General features: G+C 38.7%; 1 protein-coding gene across 2 annotated transcripts in view; it reads left to right on the forward strand.

Moving 5' to 3' along the window:
- COLEC12 (collectin subfamily member 12) overlaps positions 1 to 18,522 on the forward strand; it is a 104,480-nt gene that overhangs the window by 15,596 nt on the left and 70,362 nt on the right. Inside the window, exon 1 of one of the 2 annotated variants that reach the window (XM_088130754.1) lies at positions 10,539 to 10,645. The exons of the other annotated variant lie outside the window; for it this stretch is intronic. The gene's annotated coding sequence lies outside the window, so the exon portion shown is untranslated. Of the gene's footprint in view, positions 1 to 10,538; positions 10,646 to 18,522 lie in introns of those variants that run through there. 2 annotated transcript variants of the gene reach the window in all.

Here is an 18,522-nt window from a genome sequence, read left to right on the forward strand (position 1 = left end):
GGAAAAACTAAATATATCTAACTGTTCCCAAGGTACTAGTCTGTCTGCAGAAAATATATCTCAAATATTGACTATGGTAGATTAATTTTGACCAACTCAATTTTAAGGACATGTTTTCTGTTTTCTCCTGATATGGCTTGGCGTCTGGACGGCCTATGACACCTCATTCACAATCCCTTGTTAGCCAGTTGAGGTTGCTGTAGGCACATCTCTTCCCCTCTGGTCACTGATCATGGCTCTTCATGGGCCTTTTGATTTGGACTGCAGGAAAAACAAGACACCTTGTTTCCAAGGACATATCTGCTCATGTAATGCCCAAACCATTAATTGCAAAACATCATTCAGGCATTATGCAAGCTCCACTCCTTATAGTGGTTCACTAGTCTTCTGGAGGACCACTACATTAAGCATTGTTATTAAACATGTGTCAGGTGATTTTTCAAAACACAAAGGTTGCCTGTCAGTAAAAAGTGGAAAAGAGATATATTGCTGGTTCCAGATAAGTGATTTAAAGGTTTTCTGCAGCTACAAAAAAAGGGTATTACAAGATCATGCGTTCTAGTATTTCTATTATTTTGGGAGGAAAGCTGAGCAACACCATTTTACATATTCTGGCGGACACATCCAGGTTTTGCCAACTCTGTCCATTTCTTGACAGCACTGCCATATCCATAGAGCACCTATTAATGTGTGCATAAAATTCTGCTTGGAAGTACATAACATTGCTGGGTCTCAGATATAGATATAGAACTAGTTTAAATCTGTATATCCTCTTTGCCAGATTATCGGTATCAAGGCTTTGGGGCCTACATATTTCAAAATTTGTCAGCTGTCAAAATAATAACATGTCATGTCCATATCAGAGCCTGTGAACCCAATGTAATACTTGTGTGTAAATCCTTTCACAACTTAAGAACCCGGAATATATAACAAGGCTTCCCCCAGTAACATCAAATTCAAGTTTTAAGTTTGGTTAGGCCCTACTTACAATCCCATTCAGTGGGAATGACCCATAGTGAGAGAATTTGAGATAGGCCCTTCTTGGCAGTACTTTGAAATAAAAACAAGCTACTTTTAACAGTTGTTTGGAATGTAATGTGGCTCTGGGACTTTTTCAGATTATATCTGTTGATTTATATCTATCTTGTCTTTTGTGTTGTCTTTTTGTTTTAAAAAAAAAGTCTTGTGTGTTTTTGATAATGATGCATAATATATTTTACATTTTGCACTGCCCTGGAATTATTTTATTCAAAGGATAGCATGTATAAATGATTAATGATAAAATGTCAATTCTGAAATAAATCCAATAACTTCAATAAGGTTACTCTTAACTATGTGAGTAGAATTGTAGCCTTTGCTCTTGATTGCTACTAAGATCAGAGCACGTTCACAGGGTCAGGCTGTACACTAACTTTCCTGTGGAAGAACCAGTTCTTAATGACCTAATGATGATAAATGTCTCCACTTTCAGATTTTTCTTTCTTAGTTAGTCTCTGAGAAGCATAGAAGAATGTTTGATATGAACTATTAAGATCTGTTGCTAGAATTTATATCGTTTTTATATAAATTGTTTATAGATTTCTACTGTTTATATATTTCTACTGTGAAGTACTCAATACATTTTTGCTTTCTGAGTAACATTGCTGCTTAGAATAGATTTGCTGAATATGCTATAAAATGAAAGGGAATTTGCAAGATTATAACTTGGAATGAGCAGAACTCAGATACAGAAATGTTGCTAATCTTAGCAGACCCCCTCCCCTTTTTGTTTTGGTTCACTTTAAATTCCTTAATTATTCACCCAGCAAAAATCTCCAAATTCATCCTAAAATTAGATGGCAATTATTGTTGTGTTTCTTCTACTTATAATTAGGGTAAGCAAATTTTTTAAAAGATGACTTGGGCCTCGTATATTTCAGTGGTACTATAGGAAAAAGGATTTCAACTAACATAGCTTGTCATGCTATTGTTGCTTATAGTTCCTTTTCTACACAACTATTAAAACACTGCCTTTGTTTTGCATCTGGCCATCCTCTATATAAGGTAAAATTACAAATCACTGTGTAATAATCTTAATGCAGAGCTAACTGCAATTTGATCCATGTCCATTCAGAAGTAAGTGCCATTAGTCAAAGGATGAAGGCTTGGTTATAAAAAGTCAAAAGACCTGCTGAAGAAGCATGACATAGCTTTGCCAAAAATAAGCTCTGTGTCAGTAACATGTTAGAATTATTTGAGAATGCCAGCACACATATGGATGCAGATGATTCAGTAGATAGTATTTATTTGGACTTTCAAAAGATATTTGACAACATCTCTCAACAAAGAGTGCCAGAGTTAATTAGGAGAATAGGAGATCCTGCTCTTAGGGGTCAGTAACTTATTAAAGAAGAGATAGAGAATACATGGACAAATCTGAATTTAGACTGTTGCTTTTTAACTTGGTTGTACATTAGCTGGATTTAGGAGTAAATGAATGATTTGCTGGTTGAGTTTGCTAGCAACACTACAGTTACAATTCATGCTTAGAGCAAAAAGGAACCACAGAGAGCTTCAGAAGGATCTTTTGAAGAACTGGGCAACGAAATGGCAAATGCAGTTCATTGTTAGCATGTGTCAAGTTATACATATTACAACTAACAATCATAACTTTTCTGACAGGTAGCAAGCGTTAAGGGTAGTGATATCAGCACCTTAGCTGGCTGGCTGAAGTTGATGCTTCTTACATAATTTGTTAGCAGGGGAATGCTGTATTTGGTATAGAGGCTCATAACATTTTATTTAGTATAAATATATATTGTAGGTAAAACAAAAAACTGCTTCATTTAGGACAAATTCATTTTATTTTTGTATTTATCAATATATGTATGTATTTGTTATGTATTTATTTATTATTAGACTTATATCCCACCATTATTTTGTACAACATAGTACTACTGCTTAAGTAAATTTCAAGTAAAAAACTGTGCTCAGAATATTGATTTTGGGAAACAGAGTCTGTTTGTTTTTAGTTATCTGGTTTTTGTTCTAAGATATCAGGATAGTAAAAGCGATTTTAGAAAAGCACAACAGGGGAAACGGGCCACTTGCAGAAACATGAAATGCCAGTGCTCCCATCACTTGGTGTTCTTTGGGGTCCTTTAAAGCTACTGGGGGCAGCTCTACACAGTTCAAAAGCCATTTCATACCTTCTGATCTCTGGTTTTGAGAGTTAACTTATTTCTATTTTTGGACTGATTTATTTGAACCTTTAAGACAGCTTTTCTATATGCAGCAGTACAGAGCTTGTAGGTGGCCCACATTGAGAATTATGGGAGATGTAGTCAGTTTTCCTAATCTGTCAGCAATTTTTTTTATTTTATTTTTCTCTACAACTGCCAGATTCCTTTTAATTCATTAGCTGTATGTGGGTTGTTTCTCTTCTGCTAATAGTAGCACACTAATTGCATTGTCGATGCAGAGAAGAATTAGAATCAGGCACTTCCATATCAGTGCCTTACACCACTTTGGGATCACTTTCACATGGGATTGTTCTCATAAGGTCACCTGGTTTGTGAGCAAAGTCATTTTATTTCTGATTATGCTCTCATTTGTTTGAGTCTACAGCAACATAGATATTTTTCTTTTAATTATTGTGACTCTTCAGACTTCATGGATAGACTGTTTTCTCATTGATCTCTCCCAATTCCAGCTGCTGCAACAACATGCAGTCATGATTGCAGCTAATAAGGAAAGCATGTGTTGCAAAAATGTTGACATGTTACAATTTCACAGCTTGCAAAAAGCTTTTAATTGCAACTGAGAAATGGCATTTTGCAGACAGCTTTGCCTCATAGAGACTGCTTAGATTTGTTTCACATATGACCAGATAATTGTATACATGTACTAAAAATGTGCATGGAGTGTGCTTTTGTATGGAGTGGGGAGTGTTGGAAAATATGGGGTTTCAACCAAGCCTGTCTCACATGAGCACAAAGGGAGGGGTGGCTCCGCTGCAGCCTAGCTTTGCTGCTTTGTGTGGGAGGGGCTCAGATCCCGCCTTCTTTCCAGTTTCCCTCATTTTCTTTCTCTTTTCCTCATGGTTCTCCACGAGGTAGGAATGAATCCTCTCTCCTTCTCATGGTTTTTGTAGTAACATTTAACAACCCCAACAGGGAGAAGAGATTTTTATTTCTCCAGGATTTTTAGTAACTCAGTGGATGGGTCACTGATTATTTTTTTTTTTGCACTGTTATTGGCCAGTTGGAGTGTGGGCACTGATTCACTTAAAATGTTACTGCTTGCTCTCAGCATGTTGAGGTCTGCAGAAATGAGGCCAGTTGAAAGCTGGCTTCAAACTACTTTTGGAGGGATTAGGGAGCGAAAATAGTGTGGTGTGGAGGAGGACTGGGCTGGTGGTCTTTGTCTTTAGTCGTAAGAGCCAAGCCTAGTGGAACTCCTCCCACTTAAGTGATTTTTTACAGTTGTTAACCATAGCAGGCCTGTGATTGACAAAGGACATTATAGGCAAAATACGTATTTTTTTCTACCATCAGTGGAGTTGATCAGATATTGGGAGAAGCAGGAAAAAGAAATATTGTATTTATTCCTTGCATGCTAGACTTTGAAGATTCCACTTAAGAGGTTTTTCTAGAGATTCCTTCTAGCTCTTAGATTATGTGTTTCTTGGAGGTTAAAAACATTCTCATAGTTGGAAGAAAGCCTTTAAAAAAAACTAAACAGTGAAAAATTCCCTCCTACAATAAATAGACACCCTCATCCTCTTCCTATGGGATCCATATTTTATTGAACTCATTTGAAATATCAGATTGCAATACCATTTTCTGCAATAGGCAGAATTAGTCTTCATTTGCTAAGTCCCAAAAAGTATAAACACAATAGACTCTCACCCTCTTTGAAAATTCATGGAGAAATATAAAGTATCAAGCTTATGTGTTTATGTTTGAGTTTGAAAAGGGAAGAAGGAAAGAGGCACAAAGATTAAGACAAGTTTCATATTTAAGTCATCTTCTGTGTCTCAGTAGATTGAAGGAGCATGCTGAAAGTATAAAAGATAAGGAAAAGTAAAAGTAAGGTTGTTCACTCATTCCAAATTACATTTGGTAGGAATACATAGCACAGTCTTCCCCAAAATGCTGTCCTACAAACTTACTGGACTGCAGTTTCCACTGTGTTCTAGCCTTTGTGAGGAGGGTGACCTGACAGAAACATTATTTTTAGATTTTTTATCCTGCCTTTATTATTTTTTATAAATAACTCAAGGCAACAAACACACCTAATGCTCCTCCTATTTTCCCCACAACAACAACCCTATGAGGTGAGTTGGGCTGAGAGAGAGTGACTGGCCCAAAGTCACCCAGCTGGCTTTCATGCCTAAGGCCTGAAAAGGCCTAGAACTCAGTCTCCTGGTTTCTAGCCTGGAGCCTTAACCAAACTGGCTCTCAATTTTATTAATTTATCAGTTTTATTTTACAATTGATGTAAAATATAGAGCATTCTTGTCAGTAATTAAGTTCACCTGCTTCAGGGAGCTCTCTGCATCACCTGAGCATGTAAGTATGTAATCCCATACCCAGAAGACATGGACAAGGCCTTGAAGTTGCTGGCAAACCTCTGATAGGTTGCAGGGCCTTGGCATCTTCAGCATTAGCTTCAGGAATTTTGGTAACTTTGCAAAATGCTCCTCCAAATAGTTTGTACAACTCTAATAGCAATAGTACTTGTGATAGATAGAAGAATAGTTACTTTTTTTTTCAGTGCCATATTCTTCTAACTAAAAGATTAAAAAGAAAACAACTAGAGAAATGTACCTTCCTTTGAAGCCCTTCAAAAGCTTCCTGTGATATCTGAGTGGGCTTTGCTAGCAGATGGCAGAATGCAATGCTATTTAGACCACTGACCTGCTCCAATCTAATGATTTTTATCTGCTTGGGAATAGTTTTGCTACTTTTAAGGATATCCTGTTCTAGTGACAGAATGGGATGTGTATTCCACTAATGCTATGGAGTGTTATACACTTGACAAAACCAAACTATTTGCTGACTCAAATTATCCTTTCTCTGGCTTGCTAGGTTGATGAAGTGCTTGAGAAAGCATGTTTTCTTATCACCCTTGGTTAGTCATTAGTCATGGAGTAGCCTCTTTGAAGTCATCTTCTCTAGATAACAAACTAGAAATTTATGTGCATTGTTTTTCTTCAGGAAACTGCCACCAGCACTAATCATTCTGTAAGGCAGGCATTTCCTGTTGAGAAATACTTCTTGCACAAATTGTAAAAAATGATTGGTTTGAGATGTGCCTCTGGAAATCCCACTGAATCTTGTTACCCTATTGTATGATAATGTAGGTCACAATACTTTTTATTTTAAATTGCCAAGCAAATTGAAAAATGAATATTTAAAAAAGCAATATAGCCTACACATGCAATCCCAGAGTTACATATTACTATAAGAATAAGGCTAACATAACAGGCAATGAATGTAGAGCAGATACATTCCGCTTTGTAAACAGATTTATCTCTCCATTTTCAGTGGCCTCCCTAGAGTTAAAGATTCCAGCTAGTGCTCCCATGAATAAATACTTGGTATAAAATTTAGAAAGTTTATGATGATAGTTGTGCTTTGAAGTGAAAATGTGTTGAATCATTCAAAGAAACTACAGTAGTTTGTTCTTCAGTGCTATACATTTGGTATGTAGATAGGCTACAATTTTGGAATGTTCTCTGTTTATTTTGAGAAAATATATCCTCTAATTGATGTTAGGCATGTGTCATTGGTGGGTTAGCAAGAATTGTATCACACCTTTTGGGAAGACCATGTAATAAAACCCAGGTATTTAGAGGAAAAGCTTCATTGTTGTTATGGCATGATGGAAAGAAGTGTTCCATGAGTAAAGGAGAAAAAGAAAAAAATCCTCTTTAACCGTAAGACTGGAACAATCATTAGTGTGTTCTGGCTCATGGTTCTGTATGATCTCCGAACTAAAGAGATGGGTGACATCTTGACACAAGAATGAGTGTTAGGATGACAATATGCCCCTATATACCCTTGGAGAAAAAGTTAACAAAAACCAGAATTTCTGAAGTGTGGTGGGTAAGATTAATATATGGGAATTCCAGAATTAAGTCTGCTATAGTCATCATAATAGTTGTAAAGTAAAACAAGTTTCTTCTTTCTGTTGCCCATCTTTTCAGAGCCAGGACTCAAAGTCCTTCGTAATACATAGCTGCCTACTCTCTAAAATGAAATGAAGGCTCACAGCTCAAGGTACCTTTAGCTGGAAGGATCCTTCCATTGCCAGTCCAAAAGAATGGGGCAACTATTCCAAACCTTTCTTCTTTGTAACAGGTTTTGGTAAGGCACATGGCTACTTGAGATAGGCCTTTTTTCAAACATGGAATTATATTTGCTGCCTATGGTGTTATATTTGCAGAATCACCTGGTGACTTTTCAAAATTTTCACAGGCAATCTTTATCATAGAATGGTTTTTAGATTTTGGACCAATAATGTCTTCACTCATTTTAACCATATTTTATATTAAGTTTTATGTCTTAATAATTTGGTAAAGTGACCAGAAAACCTGCTTCTTAGGGCACTATATACTGTACATTTTAAAAAATACTTACATATTTTCTAATGAGAATGTTAACTAATGTCTTCAAACAGACTTCTTGTCTACTGGATAGACTGCCAGATTTTCAATGCTCAGTAGAGAAGAGAGTGTTATGGTAGAAGTTAAAGGGCATTAGCCTCAGAGTGAATTTAATTGTGCATTTATAACATATCTATGCATACCCACACAAAAGCGGTTTTCTCAGAGTCAAAACTGCTTACTCCTGTGCAACCCAGAATCACAGCTAAAAGATTCACTAAATTATAGAGTACTCTCAAATCTGAGTTTGAGAACTTGGAGCGTAAATAGAGGAAGAATAACAAATTGTCAGATACCTTCTTTGCCAAGAGAAGGCTGCCACAAATCAGTTCCCTACCTTCCTATTCCATTTTTCCCCAACAGTTTCTATTCCCTGCTTTGGATTTTTGAAAACTTATTCCTGTCCTGACAAGATCAGCCTTGGTACCTTGGCAAGCTTCACAGCAGACCACCTTGCTTTTGAAGAAGCCAGCCACAGCAGCTGGCAAAATGTCAGGAAATCTGTTGTCTAGACCACAGTCACTAAACCCTGAAGCCCAACATTGTCCTTCACATAAGGTCATTATATAGGAGATAGTCAGAGGTGAAGTACTGTCCAAGTTTTTGTTTATAATTCACGTTTCTGAAGCCATCCATTTTCTTAATAGTTGTGGGCAGCGTACGAATTGAAAACCAAAGAAATAGAACATCAGAAAACAGAAGGGGAAGATAGTTAACCCAGTGGAACTGACATAAGAACCTCTCACAAAGGATTCATAGTCCACCCTAGCCCAAGCCTGGAGAAAGAGCCACGTTTCAAGGCACATTTTAAAAAGAGCGAGGTTGGGACTGTTCGAATCTCAGGGGAAATACTCTTCCAGTGAGTAGACACTATAACAGAGAAGGCATGATTCCAGGGTCCCATCAGATGATATTATTTAATGGAGGGAACCTGGAGCATGCCCACTCTGTCTGATCTTACAGGATGGGCAGAAATCATAGGAGAGAGAAGGTTCCTCAAATAACTAGGCTCTATACCATATAGAGCTTTGTTGGTGATAACCAGCACTTGAATTATACTTACAAGCCAACCAGTAACCAGTAACCTGTGCAGTTTGTGAAGCAAAGGTGTTACATGGGCATTCCAAATCCAACATAAATGTCTAGATAATTCACTTCCTCTAGGTCCCTCTGAAGTTGTAGCCTGGCCATTTTCTCAACAACCTTCCCCAGAAAGCGATTGGAGACTGGGTGAAAGTTGTCCAAGACTGTTGTGTTCTGCAGTGGTTTCCTGAGAAGAGGTCACACCATTGCCTCCTTCAAGGCAGCCTAAACCACTCCTTCCCTCAAAGAGTAAGTCAACAGTGCATGGACCCAATACATGTCTTTTTCTACCTTCAGTAATAAAGAAGAACATGGATTTAACAAACAGGTAGTCAGATTAACAGATCCAAGGATCCTGTCCACTTCCGCAGGAGTTACAGGATCAAACTATTCCCAGATAACCGCACAAGACCGTACCTACCTTCACCTTGACTGGACCTACCCACTCCAAGTCCAACTCAAAGTGGTTGGGATTTTATCTGTCAGATGCTAAAAATATTCTTTGGAGAGGCCCTGTATGTCTTCTTGCAGCTCTTTTCTCATTAGCAGGGAACAGGTCACATTAAAAAGGACCACTGGCCAGGTCTCTGCAGATGTGATAAGAGGGAAAAATAGGTATGTTTTGCTACTCTTGTTGCTACAATGGAATATCTAATGTACACAATGCTCATTTAAATATTTGGCATCCTGCCTATACACTACAAGCTCAAATATGTGACAGAAGCGTGGCTGGCATGTTTAAAGTTCATGTTTGTTTGTTCTCAGTTCTCCTTCTCAGTCTATAATTGCACATCTTTTTTAAGTGAACTGAAAATATTTCAGTTTTTCTGAAGAACTTGTTTTTCTTCATCATAGAAGGTTATGGAATAGCCCAACTGGATTTGATTTTGGTATATAATTTGCATATGATTTCTTACAGCTCTGAGCTAAGAGAGATTTCTTCACACTTCTAAATTAAGAAAAGTGTTCAGATTATGGTCATTTGTTGTTATTTTATTACCATGGTGATCTGAAGCTCTGACACAACAAAGTCCAGTACAATCTTAGTAGTTAAGCTACCCAGGATTACAGCTTCAGTTTTTATAAGTCCAGCTTGTCTTGATGTAACCTATATATTATGTATTCATAATTACAAAAGCTTCCCTCTAACACAGAATCTGGTTAAAGAAGAGAATCTTTAGTGCTAGACAATCCCTTAATTAAAGATTTAACCCCCTAATTGTGGCTAAATTCTTTAGTTTTAAATGTGGCAGAGAATCAGAGCTAAACGCAAAATCTAACTGTATGCATGCATCACCCTAACAAAGCTTTGGTGCGTTTAATTTGGTTTTTTAAATGATTAAGCTGAGTTTCACCCTTTCTTTTCTTTTTTCTATTTGTAAACATGAGAACCTAAGGGTTCATGCTCACATCCACAGAACAAACATATTCTGACCATTTTTAAATATGTCCTTATGGGTTTAATTCCCAGCCAAAAGTAGAGACAACCTAAAGTCACCTTTAGGTGTCCTACTTTAAAGTAATGTTTTCCCTCTTCTTCCAATAGCATTTTTGCTATAGATATAGTCTGGCATTCTTCACTGATGATGTGGTTGCTGACACAGCTGGGGTGGGATCTCCTTAGCTCCTTAAAGGTATTGGGGCATCTTCCTCACTGCTGGTGGCTAGGAACTGCACTCTGTAACCATTTTGATTTAGGCTTCCAGGAACATCTAGCTTCTGCAGAGGCATCTGCTTCTGTAATATATGACTGCCTCTTTCTGAAGTACAGTTCTAATCCAAGCTCCTTATAAATATGGACTTTGTACTCTTTCAGGAGTGTCCAAACTGTGTTTAAAAAGGACTGTTGCTCTTGTGTGAGAACCTAGTCCTATGCTGCCCAGAAGATTGATTTTAAACCAGGAAAGAGAAGTAAGTTTCTGACAGTTTAGTGTTACTGATTTTGTTACTGATTACTGCATTGCAAGTTTTAATGGGGCTCCATTTTTTTATTAATCAATTCCTCCATTCCTGTGATCTGCCCAGTGGGCTATTTTTAGACACAGGTTTAGCACTCTTTCAAAAGAGTACTAGCCTACATTTAAAAATAGGCCAGCTGACTAGTCACAGGTGTGGAGTACATCTTTGTGTGCATCCTCCTGGTAAAGCAACTTGACAGGTGGCTAAACCCACCATTCAAAGCATCCACCTAAAGTCACCCAGTCCTGCCTCACTTTATGTTAAGGAGAGGGATTGGGGGTTGTGTTTTTGCTGGCAGGTGACACTTAGTGGGAGGTGAAATGAAGTCATGGAAATCCATCAGTCCCTTTCCTAATCGTGTCCCATTTTGAAATAGTAAGAACAGCACCAGTTAGCCCACAGAAGAAAAGGCTAAAGGGAGACATGATCAATGCTTGAAGTACTGTCACAGGGTAGAGGATGTAGATTTATTCTCTGTAGTGTGTGAGGGTAGCAGAAGAGCCAATGTGTGGAAGCTTTACAAAGAGAGATCCAAACTCAAAATAAGGAGGAATTTCCTGACCCAGAGAGCTATTAACTAGTGGGATAGCCTGCATCCTGGAGTCATCCAATGTGCCATCATTGGAGGTTTTCAAACAAGGCTTGGATGGCCATTCATCTGGGATGGTTTGAAGATTGCTGCCCTGGGACTAGAAGATCTTCAAGGCACCTTCCAATCCTAGGATTCTGTGATACTATGCTTGTACTGAACATTAGGTGTTTTCTGCAGGATCAGATGAACTCTCTTTTCTAGAATGTACCTAGTAATTTGTCTGGCCATAGCCATATATAGCCCCTCAATAGCAGCCCTACTCCTAGTCATTTTTCTCTTTGGACAGATTACTGGCTTCTCACTACTTTTGGTACTAGGAAAGCTGGCATAAGCATCTGGCTTACGCTTAAAGCCCATGTAGTAATGCAGGCAAAAGCCAGAGTGTTTTTTTTTTCCCTTTCCCATATTTTACCATGGAAATTGCACCAATAAAAACATAATAATTATTCATACATATTCCTTTTTCCATAGGAACAGCATATATTTCAGCAATCAAATAGAAATTTATTCCAAAATATGCAAGTTTGAGTGACTCTTTTTGCTGCATGCTTAATTGTATGCCAGTAGAATTCTCTTTAAAATTTCTGTAACAAGTTTTAGAAAACACCACCACATTCCATAACTTTCAAATGTTATCTGGAATAATTGGAGGAATATTTATTTTCAGCAGCATGAATTTTATGTTTGAATTTTGAGAAAACAGCCTAAATCCAGTAAATATCTAATTTAAATACAATTTTAAAAGACATCATTGTCATCTCCAATCCCTGTCTGGAGAGACTTGCTATCACAACATCTTAAAGATCAGGAATATTTTTTTTTCCTGCTTTTAATGAGTGTTGATGCACATTATAGGTTGTGGCGGGCTTCTTTTTAGAAGCTCAGGAAAAGGCATAGGGAACAAAGAAACATTTCCCTCCATGTTACTATAGTATCCCTGTCTTGAAGCTTTTGTCATTCTGGCATGAGAAAAGAAATGAACATATTCTCATAGCTCTTCAGTATTTCAGTGCTATAGCATTTACTATTTTGTTTTATTTATTAGAATTTTAAACTACTCAAGTTCTCTGGATGGTATACAATCCAGTCAATATATACAGTGGGGCAAAAAAGTATTTAATCAGCCACCAATTGTGCAAGTTCCCCCACTTAAAAAGATGAGAGAGGCCTGTAATTTTCATCATAGGTATACCTCAACTATGAGAGACAAAATGGGGAAAAAAATCCAGAAAATCACATTGTCTGATTTTTAAAGAATTTATTTGCAAATCATGGTGGAAAATAAGTATTTGGTCAGTATCAAAAGTTCATCTCAATACTTTGTTATATATCCTTTGTTGGCAATGACAGAGGTCAGACATTTTCTGTAAGTCTTCACAAGGTTTTCACACACTGTTGCTGGTATTTTGGCCCATTCCTCCATGCAAATCTCCTCTAGAGCAGTGATGTTTTGGGGCTGTCGCTGGGCAACATGGACTTTCAACTCCCTCCAAAGGTTTTCCATGGGGTTGAGATCTGGAGACTGGCTAGGCCACTCCAGGACCTTGAAATGCTTCTTACGAAGCCACTCCTTCGTTGCCCAGGCGGTATGTTTGGGATCATTGTCGTGCTGAAAGACCCAGCCACGTTTCATCTTCAATGCCCTTGCTGATAGAAGGAGGTGTTCAATGAAAATCTCACAATATATGGCCCCATTCATTCTTTCCTTCACACGGATCAGTCGTCCTTTGCAGAAAAACAGCCCCAAAGCATGATGTTTCCACCCCCATGCTTCACAGTAGGTATGGTGTTCTTTGGATGTAACTCAGCATTCTCTCTCCTCCAAACACGACGAGTTGAGTTTAGACCAAAACGTTCTACTTTGGTTTCATCTGACCATATGACATTCTCCCAATCCTCTTCTGGATCATCCAAATGCTCTCTAGCAAACTTCAGACGGGCCCAGACATGAACTGGCTTAAGCAGGGGGACACGTCTGGCACTGCAGGATTTGAGTCCCTGGCGGCATAGTGTGTTACTGATGGTAGCCTTTGTTACTTTGGTCCCAGCTCTCTGCAGGTCATTCACTAGGTCCCCCGTGTGGTTCTGGGATTTTTGCTCACCATTCTTGTGATCATTTTGACCCCACGGGGTGAGATCTTGCGTGGAGCCCCAGATCGAGGGAGATTATCAGTGGTCTTGTATGTCTTCCATTTTCTAATTATTGCTCCCACAGTTGATTTTTTCACACCAAGCTGCTTGCCTATTGCAGATTCAGTCTTCCCAGCCTGGTGCAGGTCTACAATTTTGTTTCTGGTGTCCTTCAACAGCTCTTTGGTCTTCGCCATAGTGGAGTTTGGAGTGTGACTGTTTGAGGTTGTGGACAGGTGTCTTTTATACTGATAACAAGGTCAAACAGGTGCCATTACTACAGGTAACGAGTGGAGGACAGAGGAGCCTCTTAAAGAAGTAGTTACAGGTCTGTGAGAGCCAGACATCTTGCTTGTTTGTAGGTGACCAAATACTTATTTTCCACCATGATTTGCAAATACATTCTTTAAAAATCAGACAATGTGATTTTCTGGATTTTTTTCCCCATTTTGTCTCTCATAGTTGAGGTATACCTATGATGAAAATTACAGGCCTCTCTCATCTTTTTAAATGGGAGAACTTGCACAATTGGTGGCTGACTAAATACTTTTTTGCCCCACTGTAAATAGCTTGTTATAACTGTCTTTTTATACATGGTTTCTACTTGGTGAGTAATGCTGGCAAAATTGCAATATCAATCTGTATACTGAGTAGTAACCACCATATATAATGGTAAGCTCATTATATATCAACATTACTGATGTATATAATGTGAAAGTGCTACCAACTGAACTCTGGGATTGCTATAGTGTGTCAATCAGGCATAAAGAATGTGGCCCAAAATTGTATTGTAGCACATTTAATTCAGGTAGGTACTACTGGAGATAATAATAGAGTTAAATCAACACATTTGCTCAGAAATTGCACTGAGACCCCACTCTTTCTGCTATTAGAAAGTAAAGAGTTACCGCTTTAACCAGGCTTTTGCAATTTGAATGAGTTAATTGTGACTATGGTGTGATAGTTACGTATTGAACTGGGCCTAGGGAACCCCACATTCAAGTCCATTCTCAACTATGGAAGTCCCCTGGGTGACTTTGAGCCAATTATCCTCTCTCAGCCCAACCTTCCTCACAGAGTTGTATGGGGAGATCTCTGAAAGTTGTTTTGAGTTCCTAAAGAAACTGCATGGTATGCATTTAACAACTAATAATAAATAAAATAGCCAATTGTGATTTTAACTGGCTTTGTAAAATTGTTATTTATTAAATGTGTGTACAGTTAACCCACTTTGGACTCATGGTGGCCTACAACATTCATACAATTCAATAAAAAGCCCATGGTACATAAATCCCCAATACACACAAAAAAACAACATAATATCAATAACAATAGAAAAAACATAATGTAGCAATATGCAAACAACAAATATAATAAAGTGATCGTAAATGATAAATTTTCACCAACTTCAGGAAAGCCACTACTAAACAGGCCAACCTAGCTTCAAGGATGAGTTGTTCCACAATATAGGTGCAATGACAGAGAAGCAGAGCTTTCTGGCCTTAGCCCACCATACCTCTTGGAATTGGGCCACCCACAGATTCTCCCAGAAGGATCTCCTTGGACATGTTGATTTAGGGTGCAGAAGGCAGTCCTGAAGATATTTTGGTGCCAAACAAAATAGAGCTATATAAATCAACATTGGCACTTTGAATTGTATCCAGAAATCTGTTAATAACCAATGCAGGATGTCAAGATAAATATAATGTGTTTATAGTGTTGTGCACCAGTCATCAAGTAGGCCCTACTGCAGTTCCCAGGTGGTCTCTAACACAACCTCACGTTGAGTGCATTGCAGAAGTCTACTCAGATGATATGAGTTACTATAGCAAGGTTCTCCCAATTCCAGAAGGGCCACAATTGGTCCTCAAGCAGAACAAAGGCCTTTCTGGCCACAGCCTCTACTTTCCCATTCAGCACCACCTCTTAGGGACCTGCTTCCTTAGAGGCAGTGCCACCCGTTTGAGTGCTGGCAGAGAACCACAATGTACAAACAACAATTCCATCTTTCTTAGGTTCAACTTTAGCTTTCTTCCTCCCATCCAGGCCCCAACAGCCTCCAAACATCCAGATAAAGCTTTGATGGGATCTCCAGAGTGGCAATATTGATAGTATTGCAGCCTGAACTTCCATATGAACTTTCCAAGTAGCTTTATATAGATATTAAACAGTAAGGGAGAGAAAACTGATCCCCAGTCACTTCACAGGAAGGCAGACACTGGATCAATTTCTCGCCACTGATATCTGGAACCACCCACTGAGTTAGTATCAGAACTGCTGCAAAATAGAGTCTCCAATCCACAGACCTTGCAGGAACTAGAGTAGATGGTATCTATAGTGGATGATATCAAAAATCTCTTGAGAGGTTCAGTAAGATCAAGTATAGGACCCCATCAAGGTTCTGATAAATGTCATCAATTAGAGCAGTCAAAGCTGTCTTCATCCTAGGCCCATCCTAGGCCTGAACCTTATGGAAAAGGTTAAGATAATCCACTTCCTTTAGGATGCTCTGCAGCTGAATCAATTTCCATCACATGCTTAGTGATCTTCCCCAAAAGATTGGAGTAGCGGGCAACGGTTATCAAACACTACTGGATCCAAAGAGAACCTCTAAAGGAGGGGACGCCCCACAGCCTCCTTCAGAGTTGCTGGCATCATCCATTCCATAGTGAAGCATTGACAACTTCCTGGATCCAGCAAATCAGAGACTCACCAGCTCTATGTAGGAGCCAGGAGGGTTGGATCAAGCCTGCAAGTAGCCTGCTTCAGTGGAAATCCCCCATGGAATGCAAATTTCACATGTAAATTCTTTGATGGAATCTGACAAATGTTTATATAAGTTGGCTTAAATTATTTATAAGAAAATACTTCCAGAACTTCAGTGTTGTTCTAGTTCATAAAAGGGCTGCCTGTATCTCCCTGCTAGAATACATTTAACTCAATCACTAACGTTCAGTTTTTGTTGACACTAGGTTTAATAAAACAGACTGAAGACAGTATTATTTTCCTGTCCTCTGATGTGTATACTGCTGAGGACAGCAAAACTGAAGAACAAAGTGCAGCAGAGCAGAGACAAGCCGCAGTTGTAGAAACAGTTGTGGTTGGTGGGAGTCTAATGCTTTCCTTCATTTGAAAATCATTTCTCGAGAAATGACAAAAAGCAACAGGTTGCTGTTTCCAAGCAAAATGTTGCTGAGGTTTTTTTCATTATTGCAAAGTGTATATATTGGCATTTTACACATTTTCCTTAATAATGTGCTTATTGATAGACAATATTATTAAAAAGGTCAGCTGCTCCAACTGGCACATTAGAAAGCCTCCTCCTCTGCTCTGACTTGAATTGTTTCAGTTTATATACTGTACTTAACTTCATCAGACTGGGGTATGTGATACAACTGCATTTTAAGACAAGGTTAAAAACATCTGCAGTTTAGAAACAAGGTCCCTGGGGAGGGTGTTAAATCCAGAGAGTGCTGATCTGTTTCCTGTCTTTGTTATGATTTCTCCACTGTAACTGAATATCCCTCTGAGCTGCAGCAAATAAGAATTATCCTACTATAGCTATGTCAGCAGCCCAAGAATTGCTGGCTTCACCTCCTGCTTTTACGTATTCATAGTGTGCTTCCAGAATCCCAAAACAGATTTTTATTAATTTATGTTTTAAACTGTGCTCTCAGAGAGTGCTTTGAGAGGAATGGACAGTTGCTATCATCTTTCTTTCATTATTAACACAAGTGGATGCCTTATTTGGGATACTATATTTGCTACCTCCAAAATTTCACAGGAATGCTACACAACAATGTTTCTGTTTGCCAGGCTAATCTGACGCTGTTTTTATTTAAAATGTCATGTTTGGTGGACAAGTGGAATGCAGTTGTTCATATATCATCCTCATAGGAAACTTCAAAAAATGTGGTCTTGTATACACTTGTCATAATGTATATGGAAAATTACTGAAGAAAATTGCGAAGGATAGTAACTGGGAGGTTTTCAGCAGAGTTCTGCAGGGATAAGAATCTCTTTGTGTACAGCATTTGGCCATCCTTGGCTATTCTCAAAAAAAAATTGAGGATTATACATTGCTTTATTCGCATAGGAAACTAGCAAGTGACACCTAAGTGCTAGATTATACTGTTGTTGTTGTTCAGTCATTAAGTCATGTCCGACTCTTCGTGACCCCATGAACCATATTGCGCCAGGCCTTCCTGTCCTTCACTGCCTCCCTGAGTTTGCTCAGTTTCATGCTCATTGCTTCAGTGATGCTATCTAACCATCTCATCTTCTGCCATCCTCTTCTCCTTTTGCCTTCAATGTTTCCCAGCATCAGGGTCTTTTCCAAAGAGTCCTCTCTTTGCATTAGGTGACCAAAGTATCTGAGCTTGAGCTTCATTATCAATCCTTCCAATGAGCAATCAGGGTTGATTTCCTTTAAGATTGACTGGTTTGACCTCCTAGCAGTCCAGGGGACTCTTAAGAATCTTCTCCAGCACCACAGTTCAAAGGCATCAATTCTTCGGTGCTCAGCCTTTATGGTCCAGCTCTCACAGCCATACATTACTACTGGAAAAACCATAGCTCTGACTATGCGGATCTTTGTCGGCAAGGTGACATCTCTGCTTTTTAATATGCTATCTAGGTTTGCCATAGCTTTCCTCCCAAGGAGCAAGCGTCTTTTAATTTCATGGCTGCAGTCTCCGTCTGCGGTGATCTTGGAGCTCAAATAAATGAAGTCTGTTACTGCTTCCATTTCTACCCCTTCTATTTGCCAGGAATTGATGGGTCCAGATGCCATGATCTTAGTTTTTTTAATGTTGAGTTTCAAGCCAGCTTTCGCACTCTCCTCTTTCACCCTCATCAAGAGGCTCTTTAGTTCTTCTTCACTTTCTGCCACTAGGGTGGTATTGTCTGCATATCTGAGGTTATTGATGATTCTCCCTGCAATCTTAATTCTGGCTTGTGATTCTTCCAGCCTGGCATTTCTCATGATGTACTCTGCATATAGGTTAAATAAGCAGGGTGACAGTATACAGCCTTGTCATACACCTTTCCCTATTTTGAACCAATCGGTTGTTCCGTGACCGGTTCTAACTGTTGCTTCTTGGCCCGC

The sequence above is a fragment of the Python bivittatus genome, unplaced genomic scaffold, assembly GCF_059951505.1.
Source record: "Python bivittatus isolate LINGU-HERP-01145 unplaced genomic scaffold, Pbiv_v1 ctg000840_np1212, whole genome shotgun sequence".
Taxonomy (NCBI): Eukaryota; Metazoa; Chordata; class Lepidosauria; order Squamata; family Pythonidae; genus Python; species Python bivittatus.